This window comes from Notamacropus eugenii, chromosome 5 (assembly GCF_028372415.1).
Source record: "Notamacropus eugenii isolate mMacEug1 chromosome 5, mMacEug1.pri_v2, whole genome shotgun sequence".
NCBI classification, from domain to species: domain Eukaryota; kingdom Metazoa; phylum Chordata; class Mammalia; order Diprotodontia; family Macropodidae; genus Notamacropus; species Notamacropus eugenii.
The window spans coordinates 247,165,008-247,186,552 of record NC_092876.1 but is presented as its reverse complement, the minus strand read 5'-3'; the positions used below and the strand labels follow the sequence as shown (position 1 = coordinate 247,186,552).

The 21,545-nt window shown below is 36.3% G+C and overlaps 1 long non-coding RNA gene and 1 pseudogene across 1 annotated transcript in view; one reads left to right on the top strand and one right to left on the bottom strand.

Annotated features, from left to right (window-relative positions):
• LOC140505957 (uncharacterized) overlaps positions 1-21,545 on the top strand; it is an 85,290-nt gene that overhangs the window by 39,479 nt on the left and 24,266 nt on the right. Inside the window, exon 3 of the long non-coding RNA XR_011967717.1 lies at positions 21,332-21,394. This is a non-coding gene — a long non-coding RNA (uncharacterized lncRNA). The remainder of the gene's footprint in view (positions 1-21,331; positions 21,395-21,545) is intronic.
• On the bottom strand, positions 17,104-17,685 carry LOC140505956 (ubiquitin-conjugating enzyme E2 variant 2 pseudogene; annotated as a pseudogene).

Sequence of the window (21,545 nt, the reverse complement as noted above, 5' to 3'; positions counted from 1 at the left end):
GATGTAGTGATCAGCACACAGTAGGTTAGATGTATGTGGAATTGAGTTGAATTACAAGGCCCTGATTTGTGGGTTTGTGTATTTTAAATGCAGAGTAAGCAGAAAATGGAAAGTGTTTTCCCATTCTTATCTCAAGCTTAGGTCGATGAAAATATGTCAAATTTTCCTGCCCATATCTTGGCCTAGGCATACTATGAACCACTGCTGAGGAAGCTGCTCTGGGTAAATGAGGTGAAGTAAGGAAGACCATAGAAGAATTCACACTTGGGGAGCAGCTTAAGTTGGGGTGGAAGCCTACCATCTGTTAGCTTCCTATTTTTAGAAATTTTTCTTGCTAACTAGGAATACAAGTACTGTCAGCACCTTCTAAATTTTGGCATTCTGGGGGAGAAGCTACCCTAGTTTATTTCAATTAAACAAGCATCTACTAAGTACCTACTATGTGTCAGGCATAATGTTTGTAAAGAGAGACACAATATGTACACTGATAAATGAATACAAAATACATACAATGTAATTTTAGAAGGGTGAGTGCACTAACGTTCAAAAGAGGGACATATCAAGAAATCCCTCATAGAAAGAGTCCTTCTTTAAAAGAAGTTAGGAAGTTTATGAGGCCAACATGAGAATTAAGAGCATTGCTGACATGAGGGAGAAAGGATGCAAAGTGTAGAAATGGGAGATGGAATGTCATGTATAGGAAACAGCAAATAGGCCAGTTTGTCTGGAGAGTAGGATGATTGCAGGGTAGTAGTGTGAAGTGAAAGTAGAAAGATGGATTGGATATGGAGAGGTCTAAATGCAAAATAAAAGGAGCATGTATTTTGTTCCCAAAGGCAACAGGGAAATACTAAAGCTTCTTGAGAAGGGGAGTCAAATTATCTGACCTGCTCTTTAGGAATATTGACTTGCCAATTATGTGAAGGATGACTTGAAGAAAGAAGAGACTGAATATAGGAGGACCCACCAGGAGGCTTTTTCAATAGTCTAGGTAAGAAGCAATGAGGGCCTGAACTAGAGTGGGGACTATAAGGAATAATGGGGAAGTAGAATTGCCAACATTTTGCAACTGATTGGATGTTGGGGAGGGTTGGGGTCTGAAACCTAGGTAACTGGAAGGATGGTGGTGCCCTCAACAGAAATAGGGAAGTTAGGCATAGACTTGGCTTTGGGGAGAAGTTACTGTGTTCTGGTTGGAACACTATTTTGAAATGCTTATATGACATCTAGATAGAGACATCCGGGAGGCAGCTGGTGATGTGGGACTGGAATTCAGGAGAGAGATGAAGTTTGGATATGTAGATCTGAGACATATCTACATAAGGATGATAATTAAATCCGTGGGAACTGAAGTGAAGAACAAGAATTAGGATGTAGGGAAAGAGAAAAAGAAGGCATGAGAGAAAGCCCTGGGGTATTGCCATGGATAGGATATGGGACATGGATAATAATCTTCTGTTTTTCCTGGAAACAGATATTTTTAGGGTCTTTTTTTAAAATCACGCAAAATAATGATTTACAGAGCATAAATTCAGGTGCAGTACGCCTTGGAAAGAAAATGATCACAATGATAAGTATAAGGGAAATAATGATGTATTTGTGTCTCAACTTAAACTTTTTCAGGCTTAATCCCCTTTTTAAAGATATTTTCAAGTTTGTTCTATAATATTAGGTTCTGACAAATGAATTCTGAGGGAATTAATGTTATGTCTACTTGTTTTATTTAATTCTAGCAGTGAAACTGGAGATTTATAAAGATGGGGGCTATCAGATCAAATCAGTCTTTCATACCACTCATTAAAATGCCAAAAAGTTGAAAGTGAAATCTTCTTTTCTTGAATTTGTTATAGATGTTAATTTACATGTGATCTTTCCATTACATCAGTTTCCGATGACTCATACAAACCAATATATTTTCTATATATATGAAATAAAATCTCCCTAGAACATCTGGCAAAAAATCAAGGATAGAAAATGGTCTCACTTGAAAACACTTTAAAATCATGTCTATGTAAAGAAGTCTTAATTCTTTCTGATATTGGGTTTTGTAGTTCTTAATTTTAATCATCTCCATTATAAATTTTAGTCATCTCCATTATAAAGTCTTTTTTCTTTCTGAGTCAGTAGCAAAGCTTCATGGATTGGATTGAGTGCGTGCTGCACTCTTTTCCCTGACTTCTGAAGGATGATTGGCATTCATGAACTATTGTTTTGTAATTTTAGACAAGTTGAATAGTTTATAAAAATACAAGTTAGGGAGGAGAAAGAGATTGATAGAAAAGGAAAACTTTTTTCTTAAACTTCATCAGTTTTGTCTTTTCTTTTTTAAATTTTATTTTCACTCCACTTTTTCTCTCTTCTTCCACTCCTTCCCACCCATTAAGAAGGGTAATCAAAATCATCCATTTTCTCTTCCATGAATCTCTCTGTTTCTCATTTGGTCATGAACACTTAACTTTGCCATTAAGAAGTCAAGAAATGATAGCCATTATATGTTTGAAGTCATGCAAAATGCATTTCTGCATTAACCATATTCTGTTTTTTAAAAGCAAGAAAAATAAAGGAAAAATATGCTTCAATCTGCACTCTGAGACTTCAGTTCTGTATCTGGAGATGGATAACACTTTTCATCATGAGTCCTTTGGAATTTTGGTGGATCATTGTATTGATCAGAATTGCCAAATCCTTCATACTTGGTTATCTTTACAATATTGCTATTAATTGTGTACATTGTTCTTCTGGTTCTGCTCACTTCATTTTGCATCAGTTTATATAAATCTTCCCAGGTTTTTCTGAAACCTATCTCCTTCATTAATTGTTACAACACAATCACATTTTATTTATTGTAACTTGTTTAGCATCTCTTCATTTGATGGGCATCTCAGTTTCTAGTTCTTTGCCACCACAAAAAGAGATGCTATAACTATTTTTGCACATATGAGTTCTTTCCCTTTTCCTTTGATCTCCTTGGGGCACAAAGCTAGTAGTAACCTTGCTGGATCAAAGGGGATGCACCGTTTTATATGTATTTATATATTCTATTTATATATATTTATGTGTAGTTCCAAATTGTTTTCCAGAATGGCTGGACTAATTTTAGTCATTTTGCAGTACTTATTTTCCTATATCCCCTCCAGAATTTAAAATTTTTTTTCATTTTAGGTAATTTGATGAGGATGAGATGGTACCTCAGAGTTCTTTTCATTTTCATTTCTCTGATTATTATTGATTTAAAGCATTTTCATATGATAATTGAGAGTTTTGATTTCTTCTGAAAACTGCCTGTTCACATCCTTTGACCATTTATCAATTGAGGAGCTCTTATTTTTATAAATTTGGTTAAGTTCTCTGTATATTTGAGAAATGATACCTTTATGCTGCAATTACCCCTCAACCTTAGTTTCCTAGTTTTCTTCTAATTTTGGCTGCATTGGTTTATTTGTAAAAAACCTTTTAAATTTCATGTAGTCAAAATCATCCATTTTCTCTTCCATAAACCTTTCTGTTTCTCATTTGGTCATGAACACTTAACTTTGCCCACAGATCTGGCAGGCAGGTTGTTCTATACTTCCCTAATTTCCTTATCATATGCTTTTATATCTAAGTAATGTACTCATTCTGAGCTTACCTTGTTATGAGTATGAGATGCTAGTCTATGCCTAATTTCGGCCAGACTATGTTCCAGTTTTCTAAGTAGTTTTTGTCAAATAGTGAGTTCTTGCCACAATATTTGGGATCTTTGGGTTTACCAAACTAGGTGCTTTTTTGCTTCTATGTACTGTGCACCTAATCTATCATGGATCAATCTCTCTATTTCTTAACCAGTACCAATCAGTTTTATGATTACATTTCATAATATAGTTTGAGAATCTATAAAGTAATTCTTTGGTAGTTTGATTGGTATGGCACTGAATACATAAATTAATTAGGTAGTATGATCATTTTTATTATATTGGTTCAGGCTATCCATGAGCAGTTAATATTTCTCTTATTGTATAGGTCTGTCTATATTTGTGTGAAGAGTGTTTTCCAATTGTGTTCATATTGTTCCTATGTGCACTTTGGAAGGTAGATTCCCAACCATTCTGTATTGTCTGCAATTGTTTTAAGTGAAATTTCTCTTTCTATCTCTTCCTGCTGTGTTTGTTGGTAATATGCAAAAGTGCTGATGATTTGTGTGGGTTTGCTTTATGTCTAGCAACTTTCGTAAAGTTGTTGTTTTGATTAATTTTTTTAGTTGACTCTCTAGGGTTTTCTAAGTATAGCATTGTATCATCTGCAAAATGTGGTAATTTTGTTTTTTCATTGGCTATCCTTATTCCTCCAATTTTTCTTGTCTTATTGCAATTTTTAGTACAATACTGAATAATAATGGTGAGATATGGGGAAAAGTCTGGTCACAGAGCTCATGATCTGTGCTCTGTTTATTACCCACATATTGCCCCTGCTCCTATGTGAACACAACTGGCCTCTCCGTGCCCTGAAGCTGTGATCTAGAACTGGGTAAGGGGTGATAGAACTGCCAGATGGCACTAGTTCCTGTTTCTAGTGCTGGCAGATCTATTTCTGACTGAGTGCTTAGTCCCCCTTACCATATCTGGCCATTGGGCTGTTCCCTGCTACTGTTGCTGCCATAGCCTGGTGCTGCCCCCACAATTGGTGCCTAGTCAGCCCCCACAGACCTTTCTTTCTATCTTCCAAAGCTTCCCTAAGTTGGACAAATGACTCACTGTGACTTTTTGGGCTTTTTGGGCTTTCCTGCCCCAAATTTGGTTTGGCATCTTTTTTTAGTTTGTTTTAGAGGGCGTCATATTGGTAAAATACTGGCTTCATTCTACCATCTTGACTCTACCCTTCCTGTTGGTTTTTCCTTTTTTTAAAAAATTATGTTTTTGACCAGAACTGAAATTTCATCAGATTTAGGGAACTCTTGGGGGAGCAACTTCCTCTCCCAGTGCAGATAGCTATACTATCTGCAATTTCCAATGTTGGAGAGTTGCCTGGGACATTGAGAGGTTAAGGGAATTCCTTAGTCAGTATGTGTCTTCATGACTCTGAAGCCAGCTCTGTTACCTCTGTGACATGCTGCCTCATTTCCCCTTTATTACCAATAATAATAAAAATACTTTTAGAAAAGTTCAAAATCATGGTAGGAAACAATAGGCAATGATAGTAGTAAGGAAATCTGATGAACCAATATATATACCTCCACACCAAACATTTTCCACCCCTTCCACCACCCCAAAAGGGAAGGCTTTAATTAAAATGATGCCTGAAAATGAGAACCTTCTTCTGGTTTTAGTACTATTAATAACTATAATACAGAACTAACATGTGAGTAAGAAAGTGTACCAGAGTAACAACTTGATATTATTGAGAATACATCTACATTCCCTTTCTCCCCTTAATTTCAATTGTTTAAGCCATTTTGTTTCCTCCTTAATTCCCCATTAGCCAGTGTAAGAACAGGTTCTCCCACTCAGTTCTAAATTCATTCAAATGTGCTATCATCTAGCCTACAACTTTCCATTTTGTCCACAATATATGAGAAACTGCTGAAATGTAATTAACTCATCTATGGAAAGCTTCTAATCTACCATGTAATCTTATATTTCTCTAAGAGAGGTGTATTGTCCCAAAGATAGAGATGCAGGAGATGATTCTTTCATTGTTGTACTTTGCCTTTATGAAAACATACCTAGATTCTGTTGACCTGAAAACTTGTTGAAGAAAAGGCAACATGGCTAAATGCATACATTTTATGATTTAATTAATTAATTGATCAATTCCCCATAAAGAAAACAGTTACATAATGCATTATGGAGCCAGAAATGTTCTGGCTACCCAGTGCAGAAATCTTCTGGCTTATATACATTTTGCCATGAGGAGGAAACTCTCTTAACTAAGCAAATCATAAATTCAGTAAGACAAGACAATTAACAAAGCAATGTCAATCAAATGTTGGGATTCCAAGCTGGGTAAAGCATATGTCTCGGTGACAAGGAAGGAAGGAAATCCCACCACTAGTGAGTGGCAGTCTTCCTGCCCTAAACAGATAACTGACACAGGAAGGGGCAAACAACGTTCAATAGAAATTATGACCCAAGATGTCTATATTCTCTTTACCACTAACATGCCACAACATAGTATGTGTCTATAGATAATAAGCTACAAAGGAAAGACCCATTATTCAAGATATGTCATAGGTTAAAGGTCTCCAAGGAATGCAGAGTCAACCCTGGCTGGCTTTTGCTGACATAGGAAGAGGCACTCTCTGAGTTTGCTTCAGAGAGAACAAAGAGATTATTCCAAAATTTTATATTAAACATTATCAATTCTCATAATTAGTTTGGGCCACTACATTCTAGGAAGGATGTTGATAAGCTGGAGTGCATGTAAAGCAAAGTAAATAAGGATGGTGAAGATCCTTGAGATGCCATATGAAGGTTGGTTGAAATATATTGAAAATATTTTAAAAGAAGCAAAAGAGGAAACTGAAATAGCATTGTTTATTAAAATTTAAACTTTTGTGAAGAAATCTAGAAGATGGGGTGAGGGGTAAACATAGTGGAGAGCCATTTGGGTTGTTATCAATGGAGGGAGAGATAAAAGCACTTTGAATGAAAGAGGAAATAGATGAGGATTTGTGGGGAGGATAGTAATGATGGGAGACTTAAACTAACCAGACATCTGATGGAGCTTTCTCTCTGCTAAAACTAGAACAAGTCAATAACTTTTTGACTTAATGATAATTTTATTCTTCAGAAGGTTGGAGGAATTAACAAGGGGGAAATCTATACTGAATCTGAGTCTCACTAGTGGAGAAGAATTGGTTCTGGGGTGGAAATAATAGTAACCTAGGTAACCTAGTATACTGACCACTCCCTTTGTGAGAGAGGAGAGGAAAACCAGGAATAGTATAATGTGCACTTTAGTTTTTGAAAGAATGTATTTCAAAGCATTGAGAAGTAAACTTGACTTGACATCAGTTCCTGGGAAATGGAGCATGGTGTGTGGCATGGTCCTGTAAAGGAAGTGTTAGGCATGCTAAAGGTCACAATGAGTTTCCTTGGTCAAAGAAAATCAAAGAAAACAATGAAATGTTTTGTTTTGTGGAAGACCTGCCTGAGGTGGATGAAATGGTGGCAGTTGATACCAGAGAATGCTGCTCAGTTTTAATTTTGCATATTTCTTTTTAGTTAATAATAATGATAATAGCTATGAGATTTGTAAAGCATTTTACATATTACCTCATCTGATCCCCATAACAATCCTACAGAATAAGTGCTATTGTTATTCCCATATTACAGATAGTTAAGCTGGTAGGTAAAGAGGTTAAGTAACTTGCACTAAACAGTGCTTGACACATAATAGGTGCTTAATTGTTGTTTGTCTTTCATTTTAAAAGAGGACCAAGGACATTATGAAATGAAGTCTTGACTGGTGAATTGGATTTAAGTGAGACAGAGTTGCACAAAGTTGTCAGACTCATTCTTTTAAACTCATTGAAGTCCAGTGGCAAGATATAAGTCAAGACAACTGGCAATGGCCCAGGATGCAGTCAATGACTTTGACATTTTTGCTGTCTGACCAAGCTCTAAGCTTTCCACATGACCTACTTCAACAACTTTCATGGCCATTGGAAGAAATTGTTCTCATTTGTCCATTCTTCTGGGGTTTGGGCTGGGTGGGGAGGAGTCTCTTCACATGCTTGAGGAAACATTTCCCTAGCTCACTAAAAGTTTTGAGGCATATTGGTTACCCTCAACCTGATTTAGCCCATCGACTGAAATGGCTTCCTGGGATGTGGTCACTGTGCCTGCCACAGCTTCTTGGAGCCACAGGTGAGAGCTGAGTGCCAGGTAGACACCAAGAATGAATGAGCATCCCCAAAAAAGGGATTGGCAAGCCTTCGCACCAGAAGTGTGAATACCTCCTTGAATATCCCATACACCCTAGGTGCTTAATAAATGTTTATTGACTGACTAACTTTTCCAGGGTCACAATTATTAAATGTCTGAGTCAGGATTCAATTCCATTTTCCCTGACTTCAGGTCCAGTGCTCTATTTACTACACTAATTAAGTACGTAACCTTTGCATTTAAAATGACAGAACAAAAATGACTTACAAGGAGTTGATACTCATGGTAAATAAGAAGATGGTAAGAAAACACTTTGTTTCACTTGATGAATTGAAGTCACATGGCTCTAATGAATGACATTCATGGGTGTAACAGCAAGGACCCCGACATTTACAGGAGGACCTGCTGTACAGGTTCTTAGATCTGGATTTTTAAAAGGAAAGTCACTTTTGAGGCGTCAGCAATCACTTTTATCAAGCACATATTTCATTCACTTAGTTCAGGGGAAAAATCCAGCACCCTGAACTTCAGAGAAAATACAAACAGAGAAATAAAGACCAACAGACAGGGCTTCCAACTGTCTGACCATAAGGAGTACATACATAGTTACCAGAGAGAGAAGCACCAATGTCTGGGTTTTTAAAGTCAGGGGCCTTCTTAGCAACTGCCCAAACAAACACTTCCAATGAGTAAGCCCCAAAGTAAAACCTCACCTCAGAATATTTATACACTTTTCAGAGCCAGAGGATAGGACCCTCTGACCCAGTATCTCAATAGAAATTAATAAAAGGTATTGAGACTTATTAACGGGCAAGAAAGATCATTAACTCTTCCCCTCACCTACCATTAACCTTCAATTACCATTACAATGGGCACTGAAAGAAATGACAAATGAGATTTCTGAGGCATTCTTAATACTGTTTGAAAGATGGTGGAAAATGGGACAGTTGGTACAGGACTATAGAAGGACAACAAAAAGTTCTTTTGATTTAAAAAAAAAAAACAGAGTCTTCCAACTGAAAGGCAGTGAGTTTGATTGCAATTCCTGGGAAAATACTACACAACATTATTATAGAGATAGTAAGTGAATATCTAGAAAAGGAAATGGTGATTACCAAGAGCTGTGATAGCTTCATCAAAAATTGGTCATACCAGATTAGCCATTTCCTTTCTGAAAATCTAACTTTTATTTTAATTTCTGTCAATTAACAAGCATTAATTTTCTCTTCATTCCATCTCCCCTTAATATTAAAGAAAACTTCTTGCCACACACATGTATTGTTAGGCAAAACAAATTCTCACATTGGGCATGTCCAGAAACATATATTTCAGAATTATTCTATACTTGAGTTCATCCTCTCTTTGTCAAGAGATGAGTACTATGCTTCATAATTGCACCCATGGAATCCTGGTTGGTCATTGATTTGATTAGAATTGTTAAGTTTTTACTTCAGCTAAAGCATAATATAATTTGTTCCAGAACCTTATTTTAATTACAAATGTATCTTTATATTCCAAATATTTTTCTTATAAACAAAATATTGATGGATTTTACTTTCTAATCCATTATGCTATCCTCTTCCATTTTATGAATGAGTTCATTACATTCACATTCACAATTATAATTATTAATTATGTATTTCCTTCCTTATTTCCTTTTTTCCAAAACTTTAAAGTTATTAAGGTGAACATCAGGGAATGCTATAGCTATAGTTATACATAGTTATATTTATATATAGTTACTTTGGGAGAGCATTTGATAAGTTATCTCATATTATTTATGGAAAAATGAAAAATATAGATTAGACTCTATATAATTAGTTGAATTCAGAACTTGTTTAACGACTAGATTCAAAGAATAGTTATTAATGGTTGAATGTGACTTTAACAGGAGGTCTCCAATGGAGTGGTTCAGTGGTCTGTTGCTGGCCCTGTGCTATTAAACACTTCTATCAATACCTTGAATAAAATTATAGGTGACATGCTCATCAAATTTGCAGATGACACAAAGTTATGTCTTCTATAAGGGACTTATGAAAGGACACAGATAAGAATTACACAAGATGTAAAGGAATGAATGGTTTATGGTCTGCACTATGGCAGGAAATAACCTACAGTGATGAAATTTTGGATCCACTGAAGTATTGTAATACCAACAGGTTTGTGCAAAAGTCTTAAGACAAAATTTATGTGATTTATGGAATTAATTTAGTCTTAGAAAGGTCAATTGGGGAATGGCTTATGTTCCTATAGATTTGACTCAGTTCTCTACATATTTTAGAAATGAGGCTTTATCTGAGACACTGGCTATAAAAATGGTTTCCCAGCTTTCTGCTTTCCTTCTTATCTTGGTTGCATTGGCTCTGTTTTCAACAAGCATTTATTAAGCACCTACTATGTGCCAGGCACAGTGCTAAGTGCTGGGGATACAAGAAAGGCAAAAGATAGTCTTTACTCTCAAGGAACTCACAGTCCAATGAAGAGATGACAGGGAAACAAGTTTGCACCAACAAGTTTCATTCAGGATAAATTAGATAAAATCAATTTAGGAAAGAGATTAGTATTAAAGGGGATTGGGAAGGGCTTCTTGTAGAAGTTGTGATTTTAACTGGTACTTAGTAATTAGAAAATAATTAATATTAATATAGTGCTTTGGATTTTGTAAAGCACTTTACTATCTCATATGAACCTTACTATAATGCCATAAAGTAGATCTTACAAGGATTAATGTTTCCATTTTACAGATTAGGAAAGAAGCTCAGGGAGGATACCCACGACAAACTCTTACATCATAATTTTTCCTGGAGCCAGCCCTACTTTACAATGCTGTCCTTATTTTTAAAAAATTGTACAAACTGGAATTTTTTTAAATCAAGCATCTACACTGACAAATTTTAATACAGAAGTGCCAACAACAAGAACTGTTTTTTGAAATTTATTAAAGAAACACTAAGTTAAACTGACAGGATGTTATTCCTTCTCTGTAGGTTTGTTACAGCCTACCCTCTCTGTCAGTGGAGCAGAAAATTAATTTTAGGATACATCTCTGAAGCTCACGTTTTCTCTGCAAAACTGGTTCTTAACCTGAATTTTCTGTAATATTATCTTAATTCCTAAGCTTACTTTGGATGCACTGGGAACAACTAAAGTATTGCTTAAAGCAGAAAGCAAATTATCAGTGAACAAGTTTTTTGTATTCCAGGAGTACAGAGTCCATATATTGTCCTTTCTTTCCTACATGGTACTTTGCATCTAGTAGACAGTCAACAAATAATTGGAGATTTGAGTGAGCTAAACATAAACATAAACCATTAAGCAAAAAGCTTTGAAATAATTTCTAATCCATGGAAACCTCCTGAGACATCTCCTTAGCAGCCTTGTTTACTGAGGTTATATACTGAGACGCACAGAATGTTAAAGTCAGTCTAATCTCGTCAATATGATACTTGAGGAAAATGAAACCTAGGGATAGAGTAGTGGTTTGCTCTGAAATGAAAAACAAATTGTTTGAGACTTGTTTGTATCACACAAAAAAGCAAAATTTTATTAGAATCTTAAACCTCAGCTACCTTGTTTTTCTACCAAAATTTAAAACTCCAAAACAAATCATTTCCGTTACACCAAATTAGAATCTGCTGCATTAATAAAAATCAGTGCAGGTAAGATAAGAGAGAAATTGCTGAGTTGGAAAAAAAAACAAAAACCTTTGCACCAAATGGATAAGATAAAGGTCTGCCGTCGATGATATGAAGGGAAATTACAATAATATATAAGAAAAAGAAGATTCCGTAATAAATAATTGATCAAAGGATATGCAAAATAATTTCAAATCATTATGAACACATTAAAAAATGCTTCGAATCACCAAAAAAAGGAAATTAAAATTAAATCCCCTCGGAGATTTTACTTCAAATCCAACCAATTCGTCAAGAAGAAAACAATTGGAAGCAATGATGAAAAATCTGTGGAAAGAGGGGCCTTGATAAATGTGTAGAAATCAAAATGATCAAGAATAGTGCAGGCCTAGAGGTGGGGTAGGTAGGAAGGAGGGAGTTATTTCTGGTGTTGGGACTTGTAAAAACTAAAATGTAGTCCAAGGCTAAGGTATGAGTGAATTGTTTGAGAAGTAGTAATTCATTGAATATGTTTTGGGAACTGCAGAAGTATGGGACAAGTCAAAGGGAGGGATAGATAAGACTAGACAGGTAATCTGGCATCAGAATATGAAGGTTTTGCGCACTATATTAAAGAATTTGGACTTTATTCTGTAGCTAATGGGGAACTATTGGTAATCTTTGAGCAGAGGGATAATATGAATAGAAAAGAAGTTTAAGAAAGGAATAATCTAGCAGAAGCATAGCTAGGTAATGCAGTGGGATAGACTGGAGTCAGGAAGACTCATCTTTCTAAGTTCAAATCTGGCCTCAGACATCTACTAGCTACATGACCCTGGGCAAATCACTTAACTTTTTTGCCTCAGTTTTCTTATCTGTAAAATGAACTGGAGAAGGAAATGGCAAACGATCCAGTATCTTTGTCAAAAAAACCCCAAATGGGGTCGTGGAGAGTCAGACATGATTGAACAACAACTGTGGGAGTTAAGCTAGGGGAAAAGAGGTGGTAGAAAAAGAAAACTTTTACTGCATTGCAGAGGAAGACAAAAGGGAAAAAGGAGAGAGAAAGCTAAATTCTTCACAATTCTGTCCTTCTGTCTTCGTATCATTTTTTTATAGGCCACAGTGTGGGGGTGTCCCCTAAGTTTTTCTTTTTTGGGTCTCAGTAACTGTGAACTGACACATGTCCAGAGCCATGGGAGGCACCTTTTAGATGCCTCTAGACAAATATCAATGCCCTGTAAACAGGCTGATTAGAAGACTTGATAGATTGATCAGAGATTCTCCTGAGCACCCCTCTTATATGTATTTTATATATGTTTTGGTCATGTTGGGGGAATTTTAGTTTTAGGGTGAATAATAATAATAAATGCTATTATTTCATTTTGTCCTCACAACTCTGAGAGGTAGGTGCTATTATTATCCCCATTTGATATAAGAGGAAAGTGAGGCAGACAAGGATTAAGTCCTAAGGTCACACATCTAAAAAGTATTTGTGACTAGTTGTGAACTCATGTCTTCCTGACTACTGGTCCAGTGGTTTATCCACTGCTCCATCATCTGCCTCTATCATCTGTTATTCTCCCTGTAACTGTTTTAAAGCCCTAGGTAAAAATATTTCTAGTTATGGCACTGTTAACATCTCTTATTTTTATATATAAAGAATGACAACTCTTTCAAGAGACAAAGATTACATTATAAGTGTAAAGTATTGTAGATGCTGAGAATCCTGTTCACTCTGTTGGTTGGTTTTGCTTCAGTATTTTTCCTTGTTAAGAAGGAGGGTTCTTCAGATAGGTATTGTTATGGACAGTGTATACCTAGAAATGACTGTGATGTAAAAAAAAAGACATCAATAAAATTTATTATTTAAAGCCTAAAGACCCTATATATTATTTTTGTTTTTTATTTTAAAAGTTCATTTAATATGACTACAAGGAAGATATGTTCATTGATACACTTAGTAGCCTGAAACCAGGAAATAATTTTAAGAACTACTTTTAGAACAAATGTCTGAAAAAATCAGTTACACAAAAAGGCATCTCTTTGTAAATTATTTTATGACTAGGTGGAAGTCTGAGTTGTTTTTCAAGCTCATATTATTTGTACTATCTTCTTGTAAGAGTTTCAGGGATGACCAGGGGAGTCCCTGATCGACTTAATGAATTTTCCAATTATGTTGATGAAATTAGAACATATGGAACTTTGTTGGAAGGGAACCTGCTATGGAGGTAAAATATACTCTCACACTTGCTGAGAGGACATAGGGAATTCCTGATTGGTTTCGGGTGAATAAGACTATCTCTAAGAGGTTTGCCTACTGAGACTTTGATAAATAGCCTCTCTTTAGATGGGCTGCATTTTCCCCAGAATCATTCAATAACCCCTTTATGTCTTAGAGGAGATCAAATGAGTCCAATGGGTTATTTGAATGCCTTATGTTTCTGTATTTGTTTACATTGTACGTTTTTTTCAGTGATTAATGAAATAAAGGCTGTTTCATACCTGAAGCCTCATTGTACATAGAGTGACAAATTGGGAATTAGATTTGCCATTATCCATGTTTGGGAAATCCATAAGCCATACTTAAGCTGGAATTCCAGGATATAAGCTGGGATATTCTCCCAGAATAAAATTTTGGGGCAGAGGCAAAGAACTAAAGAGAGAAATTGACCTTTTGGGGCCAGGCATCTGGTATCAAACTAGGTTCATGTGAACCCAGAGTTCTTAGAGATCACCCTGGGTCACTACTGACACTATTTAACCTCATATCATTAAGGTTACCAAACATTCTTTGTCCACAATCAAGTTTAAAGTACGTAAAAAAGTCTGCAATGACAGCAATAAATGACAATAGCCATAGGCATCAAATTAAAATAAAAAGGAAGGAACAAAAGAAAGAAAGAAGGAAGGAATGAAGGAAAGAAGGAAGGAAGGAAAGGGTTTAGGAAGGTAGTAATGAGAAGTCCCTGGTTGCTTCCAAGGATTTCCTTTCAGTTTGCTTAGCTGTCTCTGTACTAATCTTTCTTGCAGGTGTTTCGGTCTCAAAGCCAGCACAGGGGTAAGTGTGCAATTTGTACAGTTACTTGGAGAGCCAGCCAAGTACCCAGGTTCTCAGGTTATGGCACTGCTATAATATAATCTGTTGAGGCTGTTTCCTTCAGTCATTTCATCTGGCTCATCAACTTACCTCTGCACAGATGTCCTCATGAAAGCAATGAGCAGGTGCTGAGTTTCAGGTCACTGAAAATCACTTGGTCTGACATAAAAATTTCGAAACCAAGTGTGGTGAAAGTGGCCTTGGTCTGTGGAGCCTGTTCATCTGGTACATAGTCAAGGCATAGAGAGTCAAGAAGGAGAGAATCTCAGGAGGGTCATGCCCTCTTTTCTGGGGATGTGGAGTTTTCTAGAGAACTGCAGCATTGGTAGTAGAGGTTTACTTCAATTTTCTTTTTCTAAATTTATTTATTTATTTTTGGTTTTCAACATTCACTTTTATAAGGTTTTTGAGTTCTAATTTTCTCCCTCCTTTCCCACCCACCCCAAGCCAGCATGCAATCTGATATAGACTATACATGTATAATCATATTAAACATATGTCCATATTAGTTATGTTGTGAAAGAAGAATCAGAACAAAAGAAAAACCATGAGAAAGAAAAAACAAAAAAAGGAAAGAAAATAGTATGCTTCAATTGGCATTCAGTCTCTGGATGTGGATAGCATTTTCTATCCTCAGTCTTTTGGAATTGTCTTAGATCATCGCATTGGTGAGAAGTGTTAAGTCTGTGGCTGTGTACAGTCTTCTCATGGTTCTGCTCACTTCACTTAGCATCAGTTCATGTATTTTCCAGTTCTTTCCAGGTTTTTCTGAAAACTCCTTGCTCATTATTGCTTAAGGAACAATAGTTTTCCATTATGTTCATATGCCACAACTTATTCAGCCATTCCCCAATTGATTGACATCCCTTCAATTTCTAATTCTTTGCCACCACAAAAGAGCTGCTATAAATATTTTTGTATATATGGGTCCTTTTCCCTTTCTATAATCTCTTTGGGATACAGACCTAGTAGAGGTATTGCTGGATCAAAGGGTATACATAATTCTTTAGCCCTTTGGGCATAGTTTCAAATTGTTTTCCAGAATGGTTGGATTAGTTCACAACTCCACCAACAATGCATTAGCATTCCAATTTTCCCACATCTTCTCGAACATTTATTATTTTCCTGTTTTGTCATATTAGGCAATCAGATAAGAGTGATGTGGTACCTCAGGATTGTTTTAATTTGCATTTCTCTAACCAATAGTGATTTAGAGCATTTTTTCATATGACTATAGATAGTTTTAATTTCTTCCTCTAAAAACTTCCTATTAATATTCTTTGACCATTTATCAATTAGAAAATGACTTTTATTTCTATAGGTTTGATTCTGTTCTCTCTACATTTTAGAAATGAGGCCTTTATCAGAGACATTGCCTGTAAAAATTGTTTTCCAACTTTCTGCCTCCCTTTTAATCTTAGTTGCGTTGACTTTGTTTGTGCAAAACCTTTTTGATTTAATGTAATCAATATCCATTTTGCATTTCATAATGTTCTCTAGTTCTTGTTTAGTCATGCTTTCTTCCATTCTTTATAGATCTGACAGGTAAAATATTCTTTGCTCTCCTAATTTGCTTATAGTAACACCATTTTTGTCTAAATTGTATACCCATTATCTTATCTTGGTATGTGGTCTATGCCTAGTTTCTGCCATACTGTTTTCCCAGCAGTTTTTGTCAAATAGTGAGTTCTTATCCGGGTTTATCAAACAGTAGATTATTATAGTCATTGACTACTATGTCTTGTGTACCTAACCTATTCCACTGATCCACCTCTCTATTTCGTAGCCAGTATCAAGTAGTTTTGATAATTGTTGCTTTATAGAGAGGCTTATTTTAATTTGGAGATACAGTTCTTTTTTTTTTTTTTTTTTTTTTTAGTATACTTTCCGCATTTTATTTACATTTTAAGGCTAACTTTAATCTCAGAATCACATATCCATACACCTATTTCCTTCGGTTTTTTTTCACTTAAAACTTAAATTCATGGTTTATCAGAACAAAGACTGTAAGTATTTACCATGTCTGTTACATGTAATACACAGGAGCTGCTTTAAACAGAAATCCATCTGCCTCTCTCAGTCCCTCCCCCCTTTTTATAAATACAGGTATCAAAACAATCCTAAACATACTCTTTGTTACTACTAGTCGTCGGTACCCACACCTCTTCAAAAATTAAACAAAATTAGCAACAATATTTATTGTACCTGCTACTTTAAACAATTTAAATTGCAGATCTTTCACTAAGCAAGATAGATCAAGCATGCCATTTATAATTTTCCTTCTCGAGAAATTAGATTTCTGAAACATACATTACTCCACATCAATCTGACACTTCTTGTCATGCTTTCATCTTGTAAAACCTGAATTGCATTTGGAGTACTTCAGGTTTATGCTTAAATAATAGTGCGTTGATAAGAGGAAAAAGAAAATTGTGCTGCATTTTTCTTCCTACTGTGCCTGAAAACACAATAGATGTACATATATTAAATATATTCTTACAAATGTCCAGGTCATGTATACCAGCTGGAATTCTTTTAATGTGTGAGTTTTGCATTGTGAGATTTAATCAAGACATTAACGTGAGTAGAAGGTTTTTGGTTTAGATAAGTTTGAGATTTGTTAAAATTAATTGCTGTATGTTTGTCCTTCTGGAGGTTGTGGAAGCTTCATGTTTTCTTTAGACATCATTAGACGCCTTAGCTCTTGAAGTACAACTTTAATGTTATAACAGTTTTGCCATTTTGCTAACGCTGGTATGCACCATGCATCCACCATTCCATTGGAATTGTTAATTCCATTCATATTAATTTTTGTTATAAATCTAATTGTTGGAAGTCTTTCTGGGTATTTAGATCCACACTCTACTTTCAGACTGTATATTCTGTTGTCATAGTTTGTCCTTGGTGGCCCAATAATCATACCTGTCCACCTTGTAAGTGTCATATCTTCATCATCTTCAGGTCCACAGTTAACTGTACCATCGCCTACTCCTTTTTGGCCTTCTTTAAGTTCTTCTAACAAGTGAAAATTATGTGGAACTTTAACTCCTGTGGAGACCGTCATCTTCTGCTGCAACCTGGGACTTCTGCTGCACCACGTCATCTGGAGATACAGTTCTTAATGATGTTGCTCCCATATATTTAAATTTTTTTGTTTTGTTGTTTTTCAGTCATGTTCAACTATTCATGACCCCTTTTGGGATTTTCTTGGCAAAGATGCTAGAGCTGTTTGCCATTTCTTTCTCCAGCTCATTTTACAGGTGAGGAAACCAAGACAAAAAAGGGTTAAGTGACTTGCTCAGGGTCACACAGCTAATATCTGAAACTAGATTTGAACTTAGGTGTGGCTGATGACAGGCCTAGCATTCTATCGACTGTGCCACCTAACTTTGATGGGGAATGATAAAACTCATTTCAATGATGGTAAGTTTTAATAGTGTTACTTTTTTAATATATCTTTTGCAAAATTCAATGAAATTTTCTCTCTAATCACACCAAGGGGGTTATGATCTGAGTGGCCTTGTGAAATACACAGAGTCATTGTTACCTTACATATTAGAGGTTATATTATGTATTGCAAAATCTTTTGACTATGAAGTTAGAGGACATGGTTTGAAATGAAGCTTGCTGCTTAGTATGTGTGTGACTTTGGGTAAGTCACTTCTTCCTTATCTATAAAATGAGAGGATCTCTAAGGTCCTTCCTAGTTCTAAATTATATGATTCTATAAAGCTAGGAATGTGGAAAAGTTTTTTCCCCCAAATTCTTTGAGCACTAGATAACCTCTTGGAAGCTATAAGGATGGTTCTAGAATCTCTTGAGAATGGTACGAAGTGACAGTGATCCATGACCTCTGACACAGGTGCTCTAAAGAGACCATTGTCCATCTCTATAAAGGTGAAGGGAATAGATTGTCCTGCGACAATTACAGGTGGGCCTCTCTTAGTCATTGCTGGTAAAATTCTTTTTAGAGTCCTCCTTAATAAGCTGACCCTTCACCTGGAAGATGATCATATACCTGAGAGCCAGTGTGGCTTCAGAAAGGGTCGAGGAACAGTTGATATGGTGTTTGCTGCTTGACAGCTCCAGGAGAAATGCCAGGAGCAGTACACAACGTTTGTAGATCTGATCAAGGCCTTTGACACTGTTAGTCATGAGGGCTTATGGAAAATTATGTCAAAGTTTGGTTGCCCAGAGAAGTTCATCTGCACTGTATGTCAATTTCAGGATGGCATGTTTGCTCAAGTTCTGGATAATGTGTCTTGTGCCTTCCCAGTCACCAGTGGAGTGAAACAGGGCTGTGTGCTTGCTCCCATATTTTTTAGCATGATGTTTTCAGCCATGTTGTCAAATACTTTCAATGAGGATGAAAAAGGCATTATGGTCAACTATCATACTGATGGTAAGTTCTTCAATTTGAAAAGGCTATAAGCCAAGACCAAAGTGGAGGGAGTGTTGGTGCATGATTTTCTGTTTGCAAATGATTGTGCACTCAATGCAGCCTCTGAAGCTGAGATGCAACAAAGTCTGAATCAATTCTCTGCTGTCTGTGCTAATTTTGGCCTAATAATTAACACCAAGAAAACACAGGTGCTCCATTAGCCACCACCACACCATCCATACATGGAACCATTGGTTACAACAAATGGAGAAGTAGTAAATGCTGTGGATAAGTTCATTTACCTTGATAGTGTACTTTCTGGGTTGTACACACTGACAATGAGATTGACACATGCATTGCCAGAGCTAGCTCAGTGTTTGGGAGGCTCCTAAGAAAAGTTTGGGAGAGAAGAGATGTTAGACTGACTACCAAACTGAATGTCTATAGAGCTGTTGTCCTGACCTCATTGTTATATGCTTGTGAAACATGGACAGTCTACCAAAACCATGCCAGGAAACTGAATCACTTCCTTTTGAACTGTCTTAGGAAGATTCTGAGGATCAACTGGCAGGATAAGGTACTAGACACTGAATTCCTTCCTCAAGCTGAACTGCCAAGAATTCAAACTATGCTTCAGAGCATGGACTGGCCACATTGTTCGAATGCAAAATGTACGCTTGACAAAAAAACTATCTTATGGAGAACTCACATGGGGCAGGCGATCATATGGTGTTCAGAAGAAGTGATACAAGGACACTCTCAAGGTCTCTCTCAAGAACTTTGTATTTGGCTGTGCAACGTGGGAGACACTGGACAGGACTGCTCTGCATGGTGTGCCCACTTCAGAAAGGGTGCTGTGCTCTATGAACCAAGCAGAATTGAGATAGCACAAAGTAAACATAGGATGCGCAAATTTGGAGCATTGGCCCCAAATATTCACAAAGACTATTTGTGCCCAACTGGTGGTAGAACATTCTGAGCTCATATTGGTCTGATCAGCCACATTTGGACACACTGAAACTTGACTCTACCATAGTGATGTCATTTTGGTCCTCTTTGAAAATGAAGGACAACCACTACCAACCAAACCAAAGAGACCAGAGAAAGTTGTAGGAGATAGTGTTAAGGCCATAACTGTCACTGACTTCACTAGTAATAGTAGACATTATATCATGGTGTACTGGTTGTCTGGAGGATGAGCTTTGAGTCAAGAAGACTTTCATTCAAGTCCTGCTTCAAATTAATACTTTATTTCATATATACACACGTATACATATATGTATATATCAAACACATATACACACATATGTACATATGTACACATACATATATACATAGGGAGAGAGAAACAGATGCAGAGAAATAAGACAGAAAAAGACAAAGCAAAACAGAGACAGATAGAAACAGAGGCAAATACTGGGATGGTGGGGAATGGGTAGTTTGGAAGAGTTTTGGGAACAGTTTATCCTAGTATGCCAAAGGATTACAAGTACTCTCATTTCCTTCTAAAGTGAGCTCTCCTTGCAAAGTCTCAACCATCTTTTCCTGGTTATGGCTTTGGCACAGGGACATAGGGCAGCTAGGTGGCTCAGTGCTGGGCCTGGAATCAGGAAGACTCATCTCTTTGAGTTCAAATCTGGCTTCACACTTACTAGTTGTGTGACTCTGGGCAAATGACTCAACACTTGCCTCAACTTCCTTATCTGTAAAATGAACTAGGGAAGGAAATGGCAAAGCACTGTAGTATCTTTGCCAAAAAAAACTCCAAATGGAGTCACAAAGAGTTGAAGTGAAAAAGACTGAAACAACTGAACAATAACAATGACAGTGACATAAACTCTTGTTGTACCCCACCTAGACTGGTGTCCATCACACATGGACATGTTAGATGAGGTAGGTAGTTTATAACAGGCTTACGGAAACCAATCTTGCTTTTTTTTTTTTTTTTAAAAAACACTTTTCTGTACATTCCATTTATTTAAAGAAAAAAAGACCCATAAGACAATGTTATTCTTGTCTAACATTCAAAAAGCCTGGTCATATAAAAACAATATGCTGCTACTTACATAATAGAATATAAGGTTACTTGATTTTGCAATGTTTGTGGGAAGATATTGAATGTCCGGAGGGATCTGCTTCCAAGGAAACATTTTACTTCCTAGATTTGCTCTCTGGGGAGATGGGCAGACATTTGGTAACAGCATCAACAGTCAGGTGGACTACTTGTACAGAGAGTTCTCAGTTGTGATGACACTTTATAAAAAATTTCTAAAACAATGCTAATAGCAAAGAAAAACATATTAAGGCGAATGAATAAAATATGTCTCTAATGGACTGACTCCTAAACCTTGTGATAATCCTTATTGCTTCATAGTCACAACCTGGACAGATGGAGAATCATGTTGGTCTTATACATGGAGGAATGCTTGCCTTGAAGGTGAGTTGAGTACAGAGCATAATTACTGAAGCAAGTTCAAATCTCTTCAACATAAAATGTCAGCAGAATAGGTAAGTGTCTGAACTATTAGAAGATGAAGAATGTTTTTCCTTTTTTTGCTTCTTTTTCTCCTTTTCGTGATGCTTTCCTT